The 19459-nt window shown below is 42.8% G+C and overlaps 1 pseudogene; it reads right to left on the bottom strand.

Moving 5' to 3' along the window:
* Positions 1 to 2327: 2327 nt before the first annotated feature.
* On the bottom strand, positions 2328 to 18982 carry LOC120308108 (annotated as a pseudogene).
* Between the last annotated feature and the right edge of the window lie 477 nt (positions 18983 to 19459).

The raw sequence follows: 19459 nt of genomic DNA on the forward strand, positions 1-19459 counted from the left end.
CTTGTTATATACTTTTTTTAGTTGCACGCAATCCCTGTCAAACCATCTTTTATTCTTTAAAACCGGCTTTTGGGGGTGAGCTAGTATTCTGTTAATGAGAACCGATTTCAAATTTCAAATTAAAGTTTCAAACCCCTCTAAGTATGATCCTTCAAACTTATTCCTTAATAGAGAGGTATGTAATTCTATGCTTTCTGAGGCTAACCTCCATTCAGTAACTTCCTTTGCATGTTTCTCTGTCCATTTAATTTTTATCTGGGTATTTTGGTTCTCTAATCGAGGTAGATAGGTTGAGCCAGCCCTTAGCAGTTTCTGCTGCAATGTAAAAGTAAGGATTAGTGGATTGTGATCGCTTTCCAGTCGCAAGTCTACCTCCATCTTCTGCAGGAAGTTCAGGAGGCCGTATGATGTTATCCAATAATCAACTGTGGGTGTTCTTCCTGCTCCCCGATAGGTATAATCTGCTGGGTAGTCATCCCATGTGGAGCCATTAAGGACACAAAGGTCCAAGCGTACAGTGTCTTACACACAGAACTGCCCGATTTGCCTTGGTGTCTTTAAATTGTCTGGCAAGCAGGGGTTCTCCTGGTACATTCGCATCATAATGGATCTTAAATTGATTAAATAATGCTTGATCATTTGGGCCCATCCTAGCGTTTAAGTCCCCCCCAATAATTATTGCTGCTGTGGGATATTTATCTAAGGAGCTCAGGATAAAATCTTCTATACCCTCCCAGATCTTATTGATCAGATTATTCTTGTTGAATGGGGGAATATAGATATTAAAAAACAAGATCTCCACCTGTTTAAATAAAAGTAGGGTAGTCACAACCTATGGCTGAAGAGGTGTCAACGGTACACATTGAAAATGCAAAGATGTATTCACTAATGTCACCATGTCCCCTTTAGCTCTCCCACCCATCTTACTTGGAACTGCTGGGATAGAGTTACCCCAGTAACCATCTAACTGTATCTCTGTAGGGGCCCAGGTTTCCTGTAAAAAGAGAATGTCAAATTGTGATATATAGTCCAAAAAATGTTGGTCTTTTGATGGCACAGACCAACCCGCTATATTCCAGGTTATAATGGAGAGGGCATCATCTTTTGCAGCTCGTCAGGAGATTTGATTTATACAAAGGGAAGTTGTAGGGTTGTTGCAATGGCTTGAGGTGTCATCCTACATGAAATTGGCCTTCTCTAAATGGAGGGGAGCCCCATCCAAATTCTGTGTAGACTCCTGGGACATTTGTTTGAGGTATGAAGATTTAGCACCGGCTAACAAGGCTCGCCATTTGGAACCTCTTCTCTAGGTGTAGAGCAGGGGGTTATTAGGTCATGCTCCATTTGGCTTTGCAATGATGGCATTGACAGGGGTCCTTCCTGTTGCAGAAGGTATCATCGGAAAGTCATATAAGGATGCTAACATCTCCTTCTCTATTGGGGCCTCTACTGGCCCCTGTGTATCTTGGCTTCTGCTTTCCATGAACTCATATTCTTGCAAACTCTTGCCCCCTGGGGGAGGGGGAAGTAAGAGGCTCAATTATAGGGGAAACCAAATCAATAAGTGGTTCAGCTGTATCGATTGTGACCAATAAGGATTTCTTTAGATTTTCTAACTTGAGCAGTATATTATCTTGTTCACTCCTTGGGAGAGCACCAAAAGCATTAATGAGCCCAGTTTCTGTGCTATTAAGTACATCTTCTGTAAGTGCTGGCTTATTCCCACTTTCTCCCTCTCCCTTTCTCTGGGTTGAGGATGTGGAAGAGACAGCAACATTGGGAGCCCGCAGGTTAACAATTAAGGGTTTAACCCTTTCCTCGAAGAAAACTCTGATGGGAGAGATTTGAAAAGAGGCTAGATAAGCCTTCATCTTAAATAGCATCAGTGGTGTGGTGGGCTGTTTAAAGGAGAGAAATATCCGCTTCCACTTTGGGGCCTCAGGGAGCCACTCCACAGTATGTAGATCAGTGGTTCTCAACCTTTCTAATGCTGCTACCCCTTAATACAGTTCCTCATGTTGTGGTGACCCCCAACCATAAAATTATTTTCGTTGCTATTTCATAACTGTAATTTTGCTACTGCTATGAATTGCAATGTAAATATCTGATATGCAGGATGTATTTTTATTGTTACAAATTGAACATAATTAAAGCATAGTGATTAATCACAAAAACAACATGTAATTATATATTGTTAAATATTTATTTCTAATTACAAATAAATGAAATTTTGTCTTGAAGCATGGTGTAGCATGGGTAACGGTCTTAATATAACAACAGTAAACTACATTGCTACATTTTTCAACAGTATGCATAAGAAGCCAATGTCAGTGCGAAGGTTGAGATTGCTTCTTTCGCACCAGATCAGCAATTCTCAGGGCAGTCTTTGCAAGAGCACAATGAAAATCATCTTCCACAACAAGTCTATTTCTGTATTTAGACTTGATAACCAACAAGCTGGAAAACGCTGTTTCACAAAGATATGTTGTTGGAAATGGAAGAAGAAGGCGCAACACAGTCTCAGACAGAACAGGATATGACTGCAAACATTTGATCCAGAATTTTATAACTGGCATTGCAGTGAAATCAGTTCTCGCTGCATCGCTGTTAATAAGTTCAATGAACTCCTCTTGTGCTGTCTCAGGAACATTTTCAACTTTGATTGTGAATGGGCTTCTGGCAAGTGCAAGTGGGGTGTCAGGTATATTTGGAAAGTATGGTGAAATTTCATCTGCAAGCATGTGCAAGTGTTCTTTCACAGAAATTATCATCGTAATCCTTTTGTCTGGTTCTATGTTATGTTCCTCAAAGAAAGCAGATAAGATAGGCAACATGTAAATTTTATTTTCATCCAATTATTATTGCCAAAGCTGAAATTTCATTTGGAATGATCAGATCTTTTCAGACAAATCGAGGCACGTTGCATTTGGTTCTTGCAGTGATAAATTTAACTCATTCAAGATGGCAAAGATGTCAACCAAGTAAGCTATTTTCTGCAGTTCACTGTTAATCGCTGAAAAGTGCTTTGAAGTGCGGTCTTGCTTTCCGACTAAAAAACATTTTGAGTTCATCACGAAGCTCAAAACACATTTTAAAACTTTTCCTCTTGACAACCATCTCACTTCAGTGTGAAATAGCAGAGCATTGTTCGGCGCATCCAACTCGTTGCACAGTTGCAAAAACAGTCGACTGTTTAAACTGCTCGCCTTTACAAAGTTGACAGAATTTATGATGCTTTTCATTACTTCTTGTAACTTTGTGGCAGCGTCTTTGTTGCTAATATTTGCCAATGAATGATATAGTGAGTTCCAATGACTTTTGCTGACTCATTCAGAACCAAACATTGAAATCCAGAGCGACATCCTAGCATAGCTGGAGCACCATCTCTGCAAACACCACAAACCTTTTCCCAAGAGATTTTATGCTCTTTCAGAAATGAACCAACTGTCTCAAATACATCACGTGCAGTAGTTGTCGTTTCAAGAGGTTTGCAAAAAAGAAACTCATCTTTAAAGTCGCCATTATTAATATACCTCACGTAAACCAGTAACTGTGAACAGTTTGGAACGTCTGTAGATTCACCAAGCTAGATACTAAATATTGGAAGTGGAGCAGATTTAATTTCTTGGATTACCTGATTAAGAATATCAGCAGACATGTCATCTATTCTTCTGCAGACAGTGTCGTTAGATAAGGAAATTGCACTCAATTTCATCACAAATTCATCTCCGATCATAAGTCGAACAATGTCTTTGGCTGCTGGCAACAGTAACTCCTCTGCAATGGTGTGAGGTTTCATAGCTTAGTGCCATCACATATGAAGCTTCAATGGCTGCCATGTTGTGTTTGTAGTACTTGCCACCAGTGTCAAGTCTGGCTTTCTTGAGTCCATCAGCCTTGCATCTAAAATATTTGGTATCCTTGCCAGCAAAGCTCAGATGCTTGCTCTCAAAATGTCGTTTCAGTTTGTTCGGCTTCATAGATTCAGCTGATAGGACTTCACAACAAATGACACATTGTGCTTTCTCATTTCCAGCTGCAATTATTGACGTAAAACCGTATTGTAGAAAATCCTCACTATATTTTCTTTTCTTCATGTTCTTCTCTACATGATCCATTGTCATGGGATGGTTTGCTAATGAAAGTAATATATAACAATAGCTTTAATAATACAAAAAATGATACATGGTGTAGTTCTGTCAATACAGTTCATTAAAGTTTCCTATGATTTACCATTCTCTGTGTTGTTATTTTTACATACCTGTTACTATAACCCAGTGTTTCTCAACCTTGACAATTTTAAGGCATGTGGACTTCAACTCCCAGAATTCCACAGCCAGCAATGTATAACCCAAAATAAATGCTTAAAGTGATGTTTGAATCCAGTCATTGCAAAGCAACATTTATGACATAGTGTATGTCTTAAATAAGTCAGTTTGGGGCATGCTCAGGAAACTATGGCCTAATAATATGTGTGAACTTATATAGAATATCCTCCCCTTCTGCTTGCAAGGAAATCTGATCTTAACTTGTACTGAGGAAAGCCCAAGTCTGATCCGGGCCTGACTCGGAAGCCCCTCGGACATCCCTGGAGCAGAGAAGCACCCAGCCACTTGTGGGAAGCTCAGCTTGGCCCCATGGGGGTCATCAGCCTCCCCTAACTCCCTTCAGGGTCTGGGTGGAGCCCTTAAAGCCTGGAGACTTTAGCAAGGTGGTCTCTCTCCACGGTCAGTGGTGCCGCTCGCCCCGGGCTGCCGAGAGATGCCCAAGAGAGGCCAGTTTTTGTTCGCGCCCCGGGAAGCCCAGCTTGGCTCGGCTGGGCTCCTGAGAGGGAACCCCCATCCAGCATTGTCAGCCCGGGAGGGGCACAGGTGGGGTCCCCTTGACGTCCCCCCAGCTTTGGCCACTCTCTGCTCAGCAGCAGCACCGCCGCCACTCTTCGGCAGAGCCTTTCCTCCCGTAGGGCATTGGCCGCGGCCCGGCACTTGCCTTCCTGCCTGCCTGCCTTCCTCCATCGGGGACTCACGGGAACCCAACCTGCGCCGTCAGCTCACCAGGACCGCGGCCCCGATGCTGCAGGCATGGATGATGCGGAGCTTGGCTGGCTGCTCACCCATCCGCCGTGCCCCATGCACACCGCCTTCCCACCCAGCACCTGCTGCTGCCCCACCAGCACCACCTCCGCCACCGCCTGTCCCGTGAAGCCCCACTATGTGAAGCAGGCCCCACAGTTCCCATTGTGCCACCCGCACGCCACACGATGGCGCAGCGCTTGCATTTTCCGAGCCAGATGCCAGTGGGGGGGGGGGCGGCAGGAGGGTGCGAATGGCAGGCAGGCCCAGGCGGCAGCAGGCGTTGCGGGCCAGGCACTCTCAGGCGGCCATGTAGGCACAGGATGAGGCAGCGGCAGCACAGGTCCAGCACCGGCCAGGCCACCAACTGGCCCGGCCCAAGGAAGGTCAGGCATCTGCCGTGCTCCATGCGTGCCACCTTTGCACCCAGAGTCAGCCGCTTCCCCACCAGCACCATCTCCGCCTCCGCCTGTCCCACAGAGCCCCGCTGTGTTAAGCAGGCCCCGCGGCTACCACGACACCACCCACACACCACACCGATGGTGCACGAGGTGAGCACGAGGCAGGAGTGCACATGGACTCAGGATTAATAATAGGTTAAAACAGGATAAAAATAGGTAGGTTAAAAATGCAGTGTTAAAAGGGATTAAAAAGTTAAAATAAAAATAAAAGACCCCGTGAAAGAAAATTTAAAAAGACGTAGATGATCAATTTTTTTATGCTGGTGTAACAAATTAGAACAAGGCACTGTACCCAAGACTGGACAGGTGCAAGAAGAGGATACTATTAGATTTGAGATCTCAGTGGATTATGTTCTTAATGTAAAGGTAACTGAGGGCAAAAGATAATGAGTTATGACTATGTTTTCTTTACATAATCATTCTTTGGTGTGCCCCTCATTTCTCTGTGTGCTTGGCCTGCATCTATGTTGGGGAATAGATTATATGGAGTAAGCGGTTCTTTTTCTTTTTTCTTTTTCTTTTTGCTGATTCAGGCACCTCATCATTCTCTCTTGTATCAGTTTGATTTCTCAGAGCTCAGACCCCATGAATATAAATGTTGGTTCCCAGGTTATGACTTCTTGTTCAGCAACCATTTAAACTTGTGGCAGCATTGGGCAAAGGGTCCTGGTGATGGGTCTTTAGTATTCCAGCCATTGCAATGTCCCAGCGGTCAAGTGATTGCAAGTAAGTCTCTTTCTGATTACAGCCTTACATATTAGCAGAAGAATCCTTTTGCTACCTATCCTTGTATTCAGTTCTCTCTCCTTAGAAGCCTCGGTGCACAGGTTCCATATATCCTTCAGAAAGACAGCTCAGTTGCTTATTGAATGTTTGCACTAAATTGCACTGCTGAATTTTCATTGTACCTTGGATGCCCTTGTAGACATTCTTCAGATGTTCCAATGTTACAGTAGATACAGAAAAGGAGATCTCCCTTTCTTTGCTGCCAGTAGCTGGGACACGATGACACATGGAAGGAGACTGCGATACGCCCCCTCTTTAAGAGCCACAGCCCACATCTGGCCCATTAGAAAACCACCCCATCAGAAGCATTCCTTTGTGGGTGTAAATACTGACAAGGCAACCACAAAACTCTGGAGAAACTGCATTTTTGGGAGGGTCCCTTTCAGTCAGGATTTATTTCCAGGCTGGGGACAGGAACAACATTGGTTTTATAGTTAATGACCTTTTCCAGGACTTTGTTTGGGGTAGTTCCCCACTTCTAGTACTGTTGTATTGCTCATTAGCTTGGGTTATTATCAGCCTGCTATCCTTTAGATCACCTGCAAAGTTTGGGACTGTTTTACAATAGTTTAACTCCTATCTTAGGCAGTTGCCGTGAGAGGGTAATGTGTTCAATGCCCTGCACAAATTACTGATAATTTTCTGAGTGAAAATCCAAGGACTGGTTTTGTCTAGTAGAGCCCCACATGGTTGGTGTTGTGTCCTGAGCCTGCAAAGGCAGGCTCGGGACGTTGCAATGGTCCTGGGCAGTTGCAAGCTGCCCGGGACCAGACTGAGTGGCGCCGGCTTCGCGCGCATGCATGAGGTGCAGAAGCACACCAGAATGTTACCTTTTTGTGCAGGGATTCTATTAAAGGCGTCAGAGAGGCCTGCGAGTCTCAGAGCTGTGACGGAGAGAGAACTACTGAAATAAAGGGCTGTTGGAATTACAGAATGTTCTCTATTCATTCATCGTTGACTCGAGGATACAACACTGGCGACGAAGGTGGGATGGCTTACAAAAACAAAAAAGAAAAATTGTAAGTTTACCCCCAAGAGTCCTGGAGAGAAGATGGCGTTAAACTTAGCACCTGGCCTGCCAGTGCAGCGTTGCTGGAGGTAAGCTGGCTGATAGACCCCTTCCTAGCATAGAAGCAAGAGTGGCGAAGATAGTGAGACTGTCTGAATTCGATGTCACTCACCCAGAAAGATGGGAGTCTTATGTGGCCAGAGTAGAAAATTACTTTAGAGTAAATCAAGTAAGAGAAGATGGCTTGAAGGCCGCTATTTGCTGTGTGTTTGTGGTCAAGATGCATTTGAATTTGGAGAAAATTTGGCAGCCCCTGCTCCTCTTGAATCTGTCACTTACACAGATTTTAAAAAATTATTGAAGGAACATTTTCAGCCCATGTTGTCTGTTATTGCGTGGAAACACACTTTTGAACAGAGGGATCAAAGAGCTGGTGAATCAGCTAAAGAATACATTGCAGCCTTGAGAAGAGCAGCTGAGCCTTGTGATTTTAAAGATTTAGAAGAAAGGTTGAGAAACCGATTTGTATGTGGGCTTAGGAACAGAGACTTGCAACAGAGACTCTTTGCAAAGGAGGACATTTCATTCCAAGATGCCTTGAGAGAGGTCACTGCAGAAGAGGCAGCAAGTAGGGCAGTCAAGAACATTAGGCCTATCAGGAACAACCCAGAAGCCATCTCCATGCACCATGAGGGAGTCCAGGAGAGCTCGGAAGAAGATCCTGAAGATGAGGTGGATCATCTTTACCCAGCCAAAGAAAGAAAGCAGAAGGAAGGCAAAGAAAAGTCTTCAGCTGTACCCAAGTGCTTCGGGTGTGGAGGTCGCCACAAGAGGACTGACTGCAGGTTCCGTTCTGCAACCTGTAGAGCATGTGGAAAGCAAGGCCACATAGCAGCTGTGTGTCTGGGCCGTCAGAAGGTACAACCCCGAGAAGAATTGCGCCTGAAAGGTACCTGGGTCCCCAGCCAAAACAGGGTGGGTTTTTGTGCTTCACGAAGAAGCATTTATAGGACAGGCACACATAGGCCACTTAAAAAGAAACTGTCACTTAAGGTGAAGTTGCAAGGAGTTCCATTGGTTATGGAACTAGACACTGGGTCTACACTTTCAATTATCTTCATTCACACATTCAGAAAGATTTGCTCTAGCAGTGGGTTCCAGGCCAAGCTTAGGCCATCCAATATAGTCTTAACGGACTTCCAAAATTCCAAGGTATGTGTTAAGGGGGAGGCCACCCTTAAAGTACAATACAAGGATTTTGAAGGTCCATTAGATGTATTGGTAGTTGGGGGTGAACGAACGAGTCTCATTGGACTCGATTGGTTTGAGGCCTTGGGAATACAAGTTACACAATTTGCAAACATTAGGTCTACAACAAGTCTGCAAAGAATTTGCAGATGTCTTCAGCCCCCAGCTGGGAGAATACAAAGGCCCCCCAGTTTCCTTGAGACTGGACCCCACTGTCACTCCCATTAGGGTGAAAGCAAGGAGTACCCTTTGCTTTGAAAGGAAAAATTGATGCTGAATTGGACAAATTGATTTAGTAAGGTGTTTTAGAACCTGTTGACTCAAGCCCATGGGAAACTCCCATAGTCACGCCTCTCAAGGCTAATGGGGACATTCGCATCTGTGCAGATTACAAATGCACACTAAATAAGGCATTGCAACAGCATGCATATCCTGTACCTGTAGTCAGCCACATTTTGGCCTCCCTCAAAGGGGGGGGGGCGTGTTTTTGCAAAGCTGGATTTAGCACAGGCTTATCAACAGTTACCTGTTGATGAAGCTGCTGCTGAAGCACAGAGTATTGTAACCCATAGGGGAGCATTCAAGGTCAAAAGACTACAATTTGGAATAAATGTAGCTCCTGGAATTTTCCAAAGTGTAATGGAAAACACTCTGAGAGGTATACCAGGGGTTTGCCCCTATTTTGATGATGTCCTGATAGCAGGACAATCCACTCAAAATTTAGCTGAGAGATTGAGGGCTGTTCTGCTGGGTTTCAGGAAAACAGGTCTAAAACTTAAAAAAGACAAATGCAAAATTGGATTGTCTTCTACAGATTTCCTGGGATTCAGAATAGATGCCAGGGGTATTCACCCTGCTGTGTCTAAATTAAAGGCTATACTGCAAGCTCCTAGGCCTAAGTCTAAAGCTGAGTTACAAGCTTTTCTGGGCCTCTTGAATTTTTACAATGCATTCATACCTGATAAAGCTAATGTAGCAGAGCCACTTCATAGATTCTTAGACAAACAGGCAGTGTGGCAGTGGTCACAAGCACATGAAGAAAGGTTCAATGAGGTCAAGGCCTTACTTACATCAAATGATGTGCTTGCACATTTTAATGAAACTCTTCCTATGTGCATCGCTTGTGATGCTTCCCCTTATGAGGTGGGGGCTGTACTTAGCCATTTAAGAACTGATGGAACTCAAGTTCCAATTGCATATTACTCCAGAACTTTGTCCTCTGCTGAGCGAAACTACGTTCAGATAGACAGAGAAGCCTTGGCCATTGTTGCTGGAATTAAAAAATTCCATGATTTTCTATATGGCAGACACTTCACGATCTATACTGACCATAAGCCTCTGTTGGGGTTGTTTACTACAAACAAACAAACTCCCCATATCATTTCTCCTAGAATGCTGAGATGATCCATCTTTCTGTCAGCCTATGACTTTTCTTTGGTTCACAAACCTGGCAAGGAAATGGGCCACGCTGATGGTTTTAGTAGATTACCTTTACAAATAGTAGAGGCTGACCCTGCCCCTGCCATCAACATTCTTTCCATTCAGGCGGTGCCTGAGTCACCCTTAAATGCCAGGGATGTGACTACTGAATCAGCCACGGATCTCATACTCACTCATGTATTGTCCTGGGTTTTGTCTGGATGGCCTGAGAGTTGTTCAGGTACTGAGTTTCAGAGTTTCTGGCTCAAGAAGCATGAGTTATCCACTTTTCAGGGTTGTCTGTTGTGGGGCAGCAGAGTTGTTATTCCTACCTCAATGAGACCTAGGGTCTTGGCTTCCCTTCATGAGGGTCATCCTGGCATTGTCAGAATGAAGGTGCTTGTGCATACCCATTTATGGTGGCCAGGGTTAGACAGGGAAATAGAGGCTCAAGTGCATGAATGCCACTTGTGTCAGCGCTCACGCCCTGAAATGCCTCAGGCTCCTGTGCATAGATGGGAGGATACACAGTCACCTTGGACTAGGGTGCATGTAGATTACGCTGGGCCCTTTCAGGGTCAATTCTTCTTGGTCCTTGTTGACAGCTATTCAAAGTGGCTTGAGGTTGTACCTGTCTCTTCCACCACTGCTGCCAAGACCATTCAAGTACTGAGAGGGATTTTTGCTGCACATGGGCTCCCAGATTTCCTGGTGTCTGACAATGGTCCTCAATTCACTTCTTTCGAGTTTCAGGCTTTTCTTGCAGGCCAACATGATTTGTCATGCCACCTCTGCACCATTCCATCCTTCCACCAACGGTATGGCTGTGCGGATGGTCCGCATCATGAAGGATGCTTTAAAGAAACTGACCTACGGGGACTGGCACCACAGGTTGGCAGACTTTCTTCTTGCTTACCGCACCACACCTTCAACTTCCACTGGGAAGAGCCCAGCTGAACTCCATTGGAAGCACAAACTGATCACTAAACTTGACAGGTTGCACCCGGACAGACTGCCTCCTAAGGTCACCCAACCCAGGGCACCACAGTGTCTGCAAGTGGGTGCCCCCATATGGACCCGGAACTATGGGCCCGGTCACTTGTGGGTTCCTGCTGTAGTATGCAAGGTCACTGGTCCATTGTCCTACGAGGTCTCCTTGGACGACGGTCGTGTCCTTTGGTGGCATATCGATCAGCTGCGTACGAGACTGGACTTACCCTCTTCAACTCCTGGGCTTTCTGCAGGGGGGGAGGGGGACCACTATGGGCAACGGGAAGGGTGTTGGCAGCAGCCGGGGCCAAACGGAGAGGCCGAAGAAGGCCTGTTCCAGGGTTCCGCAAGTGTTCCAAACAGGAATTCAGGGGAACAAGAAATAATACAGGCACCAGTGCCTACTCCAGCCAGGGAGTCACCCAGGGGGCATACTCATCACTCACAACTACCATTCATCACTCCAATCAGGGAGAATAACCGGGAGCATCCAAATAACCCAAACATTGCAAGAGAACTGGCACATAAACAGTCAAGCTGGCCCAGTACTGCTACTGCTTCCAAAAGGAAGTCTTCACACAGGAAAGGTAGTCAGAGAGGCAAATCCTGATTCTGGCACCTCCGGCATAGAATGGGGGGCAACTGAGTATTGGGGCACTGCAGAAACCCCAGACAATCCCATTACGGGGCTTGGGAGTGAAGGGATGCATTCCCTTGATAGGTCCATTATGGACTTGGAGAATTCTACAGCAATGCCAAACATTGGCAGGCATATAGAGGGGCCCGAGAGCCTACAGTTAGGCAGGTCAACCAGGTTCAGTGGGGAGCAAAGTCCTGGTCTGACGAGCCCAGTGGGCAAGCAAGCAGACCAGGCAACACAACACAGTTCATGGGGACTACCAGGGTTTGAAAGAGGGGGCAACTCCACTCCATCCGCTGCACAAGAGGAAGTAGGGGGTTCTCAGAATCTGAGGAGGTCACAGAGAGTAAAAAGATCTCCCAAGTACCTTGAGAACTTTGTAACCCTGTTGTCAAAGCAAGGAAAGTGAGATGGTACCTGCCGTTGTTGGAAAACTGGGAGTGTGAGTATTGGGCAATTAATTCCAAAACAATAGCCCGGTACCATTCTGTGGTATGGCTAGTGAACAGCTGCAACAGATGTGCAGGTTCTTGGGTTGGCACACCACGCTTGTGTTGAGGTCGCGTATAACTACCTATATAGTTAATAAGTCTCATCCGGGGGGGAAGGGGTGTTGTGTCCTGAGCCTGCAAAGGCAGGCTCGGGATGTTGCAACGGTCCCGGGCAGTTGCAAACTGCCCGGGACCAAACTGAGTGGCGCCGGCTTCGTGCCCATGCGTGAGGCGTGGAAGCACGCCATAATGTTACCTTTTTGCCCAGGGATTCTATTAAAGGAGTCAGAGAGGCCTTCGAGCCTCAGAGCTGTGACGGAGAGAGAACTACTGAAATAAAGGGCTGTTGGAATTACAGAATGTGCTGTATTCATTCGCCGTTGACTAGAGGACTCAACAGCTGGCACTACAGTATCTTCAGGACCACCTTCTCCAACCAGGATTGACATCTACAATACATAGATCATAATCACAGCAATCCCAGATTTCTATGAAGTAAATGGGACTGAGGGGAGATTAGGAGATTATGTCTTTCCATCATAGCACCAATCCTAGGGAACATTTTCCCTTTGGAGAAAAGATGGTTTCTCCTACTTCACCCTTACAGAAAGTGATAAAACTGAGCTGTTCCATACTTGAATGGCACCTTGCTATTCAATTAACTTGTGAGTTGTTGGGAAATTATCATAGTATTGCTGTATTTCAGAAAACTATTTTTAAGATAATAAATTGTACAGTGTTTGTTTACCTGCCTTATCAATGATATTTACTCTGGATGTTTTATCATTTGTATATAACAAGCTGGAACAACATTAAGAACATACACATCTGATAAATAAATGACACTCTTAAATCAATATTTTTTTCATTTCATTTATTAGATATATTTGCTGCCCATCTTGTTTAGAACATTTGCTTTCTTTTTTTTTTTATTAAAGAGTTTTATAAATTTTACAGAAAATAAAAGACAATACAAAAACAAAAAACAACATATACAAATAAAAAACAAACATTACCCAACAAAACCCCCCTTCCCCCACCCCTACCCAAACCCCCCCTTCCCCCCCCAGGGCCTCCCAGAGCAGAATATAGGCTTAATTAAAAAAAAGTTAAAAAAATTTATATTTATAAAAAAAGAGAATATAAAATAGAAAATATATATATATATATAAAGTTAAAAATTATGAAAAAACTATATAGTATTTTTTATATCAAATTTAAATTGTATGAATTTTATCCATTTATCCCAAACAGCAAGAAATTTCTCTTGCGTTTGACCCTTTAAGAAAGCCGAAATCTTTGCCATTTCCGCCAAATGAGACACTTTAAGAAACCATTCCTGCAATGTAGGCAAAGATTCCTTCTTCCAATATTGTCCTACTAACAGCCTCGCAGCTGTAATCAAATTTAACATCAATATAACCTCCTTTGTATCACAATCAATAACTATACCTAACAAAAATAATTGTGGAGTAAATTTTACCCTCCTTTTAAAAATTCTCTGGATATTCCACCATATCTTAATCCAGAATGCTTTTATCTCTCTGCACGACCACCAAATATGATAATAAGTAGCGTCCATACAACCACATCTCCAACATTTAGGTTGTAAGTCAGGGTACATAAAAGACATTTTTTGTGGATCAAGGTGCCATCTATAAAACATTTTATAAAAATTCTCCCTTAAGTTCTGTGCTTGTGTAAATTTGACATTTCTCACCCAAATAGTTTCCCAGGTGTCCAATGGAACTGGCTCACCAAAATTCTGCGCCCATCTAATCATACAATCTTTAATTAGTTCCGTTTCTGAATCCAATTCAACTAAAACCCCATAAATCCTCTTAATGTGGGTTTGTCTTTGATCCTTCACTTGCTTAATAAGATTTTCATCTTCTCTGAGAAAACCCACCTTACAGTCCATCTTCCATCTGTCTAATAATTGCCTATATTGGAACCAAGAATAAATAATATTTTCTTGTGCTAACTCTTCCCGTGATTTTAACTGCCAGTTTTGTCCATCCCATTTAAGTAACTGTCTATAGGACACCATATCCATTTTAACCCCTCTTTTTATTCCTTCTATTGCATGCCAAGGTATAGCCCATAATGGTACTTTGAAATCACTTTTATAATATTTTCTCCAAACCCTAAGTAAAGAAATTCTTAAGATATGAGATTTAAAAGCCCAATCCATTTTTTTATTAAATATTAAATAGGCATGCCACCCAAAAAGTAAATTCCATCCCTCTAAGTGAAGTATATCAGAATTTGTCAAATTTACCCAGTCACTAACTAATGTTAAAACCACCGCATCATAATATAATTTCAAATTCGGCACCTTGAGTCCTCCCCTCTCACGGAAATCTTGCATAATTTTAAACTTAACCCTTGGCTTTTTCCCTGCCCAAATAAATTTATTAAGGCCTTTCTGCCACTCAGTTAAATTGATCTCATTCTTCAAAATCGGTATCATTTGGAACAAAAAGAGAAACTTGGGTAGAATATTCATTTTTATCACTGCAATTCTTCCCATGAGGGATAATTGCAACTTTTCCCAATTCTTCAAGTCTCTCTGTACCCTAACCCACAACCTTTCATAATTATTTTTAAATAATTTTGCATTAGAAACAGATAGCATCACCCCCAAATATTTTACCTTATTAACAATTTCAAAACCCGTCAAATTAACCAAAGTCTGCTTCTCCCGACTAGTCATATTTTTAGGTAAAATTTTAGTCTTATTAACATTAATCTTAAAACCCGAAACCAAACCATAATTATGAATCAACTGTAATAATTTTACTACAGAATAAGTAGGTTGCGACAAAGTGATAACCAAGTCATCCGCAAAAGCTCTTAACTTATACTCTTTTTTATTAACTTCTATTCCTTTAATTTCCTGCGACTCTCGAATTTTGATCAACAGTATTTCCAGTGTTAAGACAAACAGCAACGGTGATAATGGGCAGCCCTGTCTAGTACCTTTCTCTATTGTAAAAACCTCTGACAAACCTCCATTAACGATAAGTTGTGCCGTTTGTTTTTGATATATTACCATAAGAGCTTGCAATATCTTTTCACCAAAATTCATCTCTTCCATTACTCTTAACATAAAATGCCAATTCAATTGATCAAAGGCTTTTTCAGCATCTAAAAATATCAGCCCTGCAGGAACTTGGTTATTTTTATCTAAATATTCTAATAAATTAATAATTTGTCTGACATTATTTTTCATGTACCTTCCAGTTATGAACCCAGATTGATCTTTATGCACAAGGTGGTGCACCACCCTCATAAGCCTATTTACTAAGATTTTTACAAATATCTTATAATCCACATTTAAAAGAGATATAGGCCTATAATTCTTTGGTAAAGTAAGATCTTGATCTTCCTTTGGAATCAATGATATAAAAGCAGTACGCCATGAGGGAGGAATCTCTTGACCCTGTAAAATGCCATTGAAAAGATCACCTAATGGTTGAATCATCTCCTCCAATAAGGCTTTATAATAAACAGCTGTTTGCCATCTCCCTTGGCCCGCAGCCTGGAGAAGACACCTTGGAGATCTGAAATTGCAACATGTGTTGCATGACTCTTGGGTCTTGCTCCTCCCACCAGCGGTGATACATTTCCAGGAGAAATCTCTTTGGCCTCTTTCTTACGTTGCTCCTTCTCTTTACGTTTATAAGCTACACGAGTCATTCTCTGCTCTTTAACCTCTGTCTGGCGTTGCCCTTCAGCTTGCAGCATCCCAGCAGAAACCAAACCGAATGCCTCAGACTGCTGCTCCGCCTCTTTGCCACTCAGGGATTTCTGAACAGGTAAAGTTGAGCCTGCACCTAGGACTGAAGTATAGAATTCTCTAGCTTTATCAACCGTATTCAATCTATAACGTGTCCCTGCATGGCTCAAAACAATACCCATCGGGATTTCCCATCTAAATGGCATCGATCTAGCTTTAAGCTCATTAGCTAAGAAAGCAAAATCTTTCCTGATTCTTAAAATTTTTGATGGGATTTCCTTTAGTATGATGACATCTTGGGCAGCTATCTGAAATCTTTTATTATAAAAGGCTTGTATGATCTCATTACGCAGAGACTTCTTCGTAAAATAAATCACCACATCTCTAGGCAAATTCTTCTGCTTAGCAATCCAAGAGTTAAGCCTGTACACTTTTTCAACTTCTCTGCGTAATTCTTCTTTATCCATATCCAAAACCACAGCCAAATCAGTAAGGACCACCTCCATCAGATCTTGATTCATATCTTCCTTGAGGCCTCTAATCCTCAAGGCATATTCCATCTGCCTATACTGAAACATCAGAATATCTTCTTGTGAAGTCTCCACCTTCCTTTCCACATCTTGAATTTTGTCATCAAAGGAATCAACTTTATCTTCAACTTCCTCGAGTCTTGCATCCAACTTAACCACCACTGTAGCCAAACCTGAGACTGCTGCAAGTATATCTTGTCGCAAAATATTATTGTTATTTTCCAATTGATCCTTTATCCCACTTATCTCTTCTTTGAAGTCAGATTTAATTTCTGATTTAAGCTGTATAGAAAATTGCTTCATTTCCTCTCTCATTTGAGCTACAGCCTCTCCCATTATACCTCTAACCTCTTGTGCTGAAAGTCCAGGCCAAGGAGGGGAGGGTGGTGGCTGTGCCGGTGGTGCATGTTTAAGTTGTTGTTGTGGTTGTGCAGTAGAAGTTATAGGAGAGGAAATCACCTTGGATGTTGTAGAAGGCGGCTGTCTCTTTGAAGCCATTTTAAATGACACAGTTCTCACTTCCCTTCCCCCCCCCCAAAAAAAAGAAATGAGGGGGAAAGAGAAAAATTTTTACTTTTAAAAGAGGCAGCAAAAACACTATAATCCTTGAAAATCCAGAGAAAAAAGACCAAGAAGAAAAAATCAAAAAAGAGAATTCAATACCAAAAGCGAAAGTAAAGTCCAGTCCTTAAAAGGAGAAAGTAAAACAAAAGACAAGGGAAAAAAAACTCCGTCACTTTCAAAACGCCATCTTAATTCCTTCTCCACAGTAATAAAAAGAAAAAAAAGGAGAAATAATCAAAACTAAATAAAAAAATAAACACCTAAATTATATAAGAAAAAATCCTTTAAACTGCTCTGTCCAGTTTTTTAGGAATTACTCACCAACTCTCTATAAGCACGGAGATAGAAGCGGCAGTTTCTTTTGCTTCCTAGGAAGCAAAAACAGCTGGGAGGCGGAGACAACAAGAGCTCCGAGGGAACACTCCTTTCACCCCCTCTAGAATTAAATCCAGAGAGGGTTCAGGGGTTCTACCTCTACTCTTGTACTCTCTGTCCCTTCCCTTTGCCCGGGAAGGGAATTCAGAGCCGCGGGCCAGCTGATGCGCGCTGCGCTCCGCGGCTCTAACACTTTCCCAGCTGGACGGCTAAAGGATAGCCGCCATCGCTGTCGCTCCGTACCGGAAGCCCCGAACATTTGCTTTCTTGTAAGAAGCATTCAGCTTCATTTGTTTTATTGTCTTTCTCCAAGCATTGGCATATTGACAGCGATGGCCTTGAAGTTTATAAGTTTGCACAACTTGTACTGCAATCCCTACCAGAGAGGGATTCCTTTTCTGTTTACCACTTACTTGATCCCACGGTTTTGCAAAGCTGCACATTGAGATTTCAAGACGATTTTCATAAACTGTCCCTTTTGAAATAGAAAAGATACATAAAAATGGAGTCAATATGTGACTAAAGATTTGTTCACAGTGACTTGTCAAAACCTCTTGAAAATTTGTTGGTGTTTGCTCTACATGTTAAGTAGGGAATGATGTCAGTTCCAAATAAGCCAAATTGCTCCTTTTCTCAACATTTATTATTTGTTTAGCATATGGCATACAATGTCAGGGAAATCTACGCATACTAGACTCAATGTAGGCCTGGCAGCTTAGATTGCTAGCTCATCTATTTGATGCTTGAGTGCATATCCTTGGTGGCAAACTAGCTTTACACCAGCAAAGAAGCAGTGCTCGGGTTGCTGGCTCTTCTGGGCTCATCCATTGGTCTCGCCTCACCTCATGTCACAATGGCTTGCATCTGGCCAGGTCCAGCTTTGACTTCTGCTTTCTGCACACAGAAATGCAGGTTTCCCACTGAATGTTGTACACTTTTGAATGGCTGGGTGTGAAGGAGCTAGGGATCTAGTTATGGGATCTCACTCTGTCTCACAGAGCTGGACTCTAACCACCGGAGTGCAGACCATTTCTGGCCAGCAGTTCCAGTGTCATTAAACCACTGTGCCACCCCATCCACTTCTCTCAGAAAATCTGTAGTCTTGTAAAGCAAGCTTCATATCTCTACAAGAACTGACAATACCTCACTGACACTTGCTTATCCCTCCAAAAATGGGATGGAAAGTGACCAAGAAATAACATAGACTAGATTAGGAATAATGATAATGTTGAAAGTATTGGTATGCAATGTGCCATCCTTTTTAATTTATATATGTATTAATTGTGTTGTTACTAGTTTATTGGTATTCTCTACCTGAAATTAGGTAGTCATCTTCTTGGAACGGACCATCATGTATATATCCACACAAAGAATCTGATTCTGGCGAGTAGAGAACCCGTGCATTTACTGCTCTCCCTGAATCCTTGAATACCTTCAGAAAGAAAAATAATTCAGGGCAAGAGTAAGTCAAGAGAATTTGTCATGAGAGGGACAATATCCCTTCACAAAAGATTGAATATCTGCCAACTTGCTCTTCGTCATATGTTTCAGGAAGATGAGAGGCTTACCTGAACAGGCCGAATAGAAAATTTATTTATGTCTATATACGAAGGAGAGTCAGGATCCCGCTGGACACCCATAAATAGGACCCTCATCACTAGAGAAGGAAGGAGAGAGAGAGTGTGTGAGAGAGATTTTCCCGTAAGAGGTTTTAAATTGCAGATTTTTCAATACAGAACAAACTCATTGGTGCTGGTTAGTCTTATTCACAAAGGATTCTGAAATAAGAAAAATATTCGGCTTTCATGACATAGGAATGATTTTGCTACAACTGGAAGAATTTATGTTGTCAGCAAAACCTACAAAGTAGAGAAATGGGGAGTGATAAGGGATGGGAGAAAAATATTCATTTTCAAAACTCACCAAAGTCATGTTGGCAACATGCTTTCCGCAGACTTAGTGGCGCACATGTACAGGCCTCAGTGAGATCACCCAAGAGCATGAGGACAAGGAAGCTCGCTAGGAAAAATCCATATGATTTTGTAGTATCCATTTCTTGCTTTGCATGAAGCCTCTCGCTTAGGACAGAGGTAATGTTTCCTTTCTGCAGCAGTCTTTCTGGAAGAGCGTTG

Source organism: Crotalus tigris, unplaced genomic scaffold (assembly GCF_016545835.1).
Source record: "Crotalus tigris isolate CLP2741 ecotype Arizona unplaced genomic scaffold, ASM1654583v1 scf7180000017868.301814, whole genome shotgun sequence".
Classification (NCBI taxonomy): Eukaryota; Metazoa; Chordata; class Lepidosauria; order Squamata; family Viperidae; genus Crotalus; species Crotalus tigris.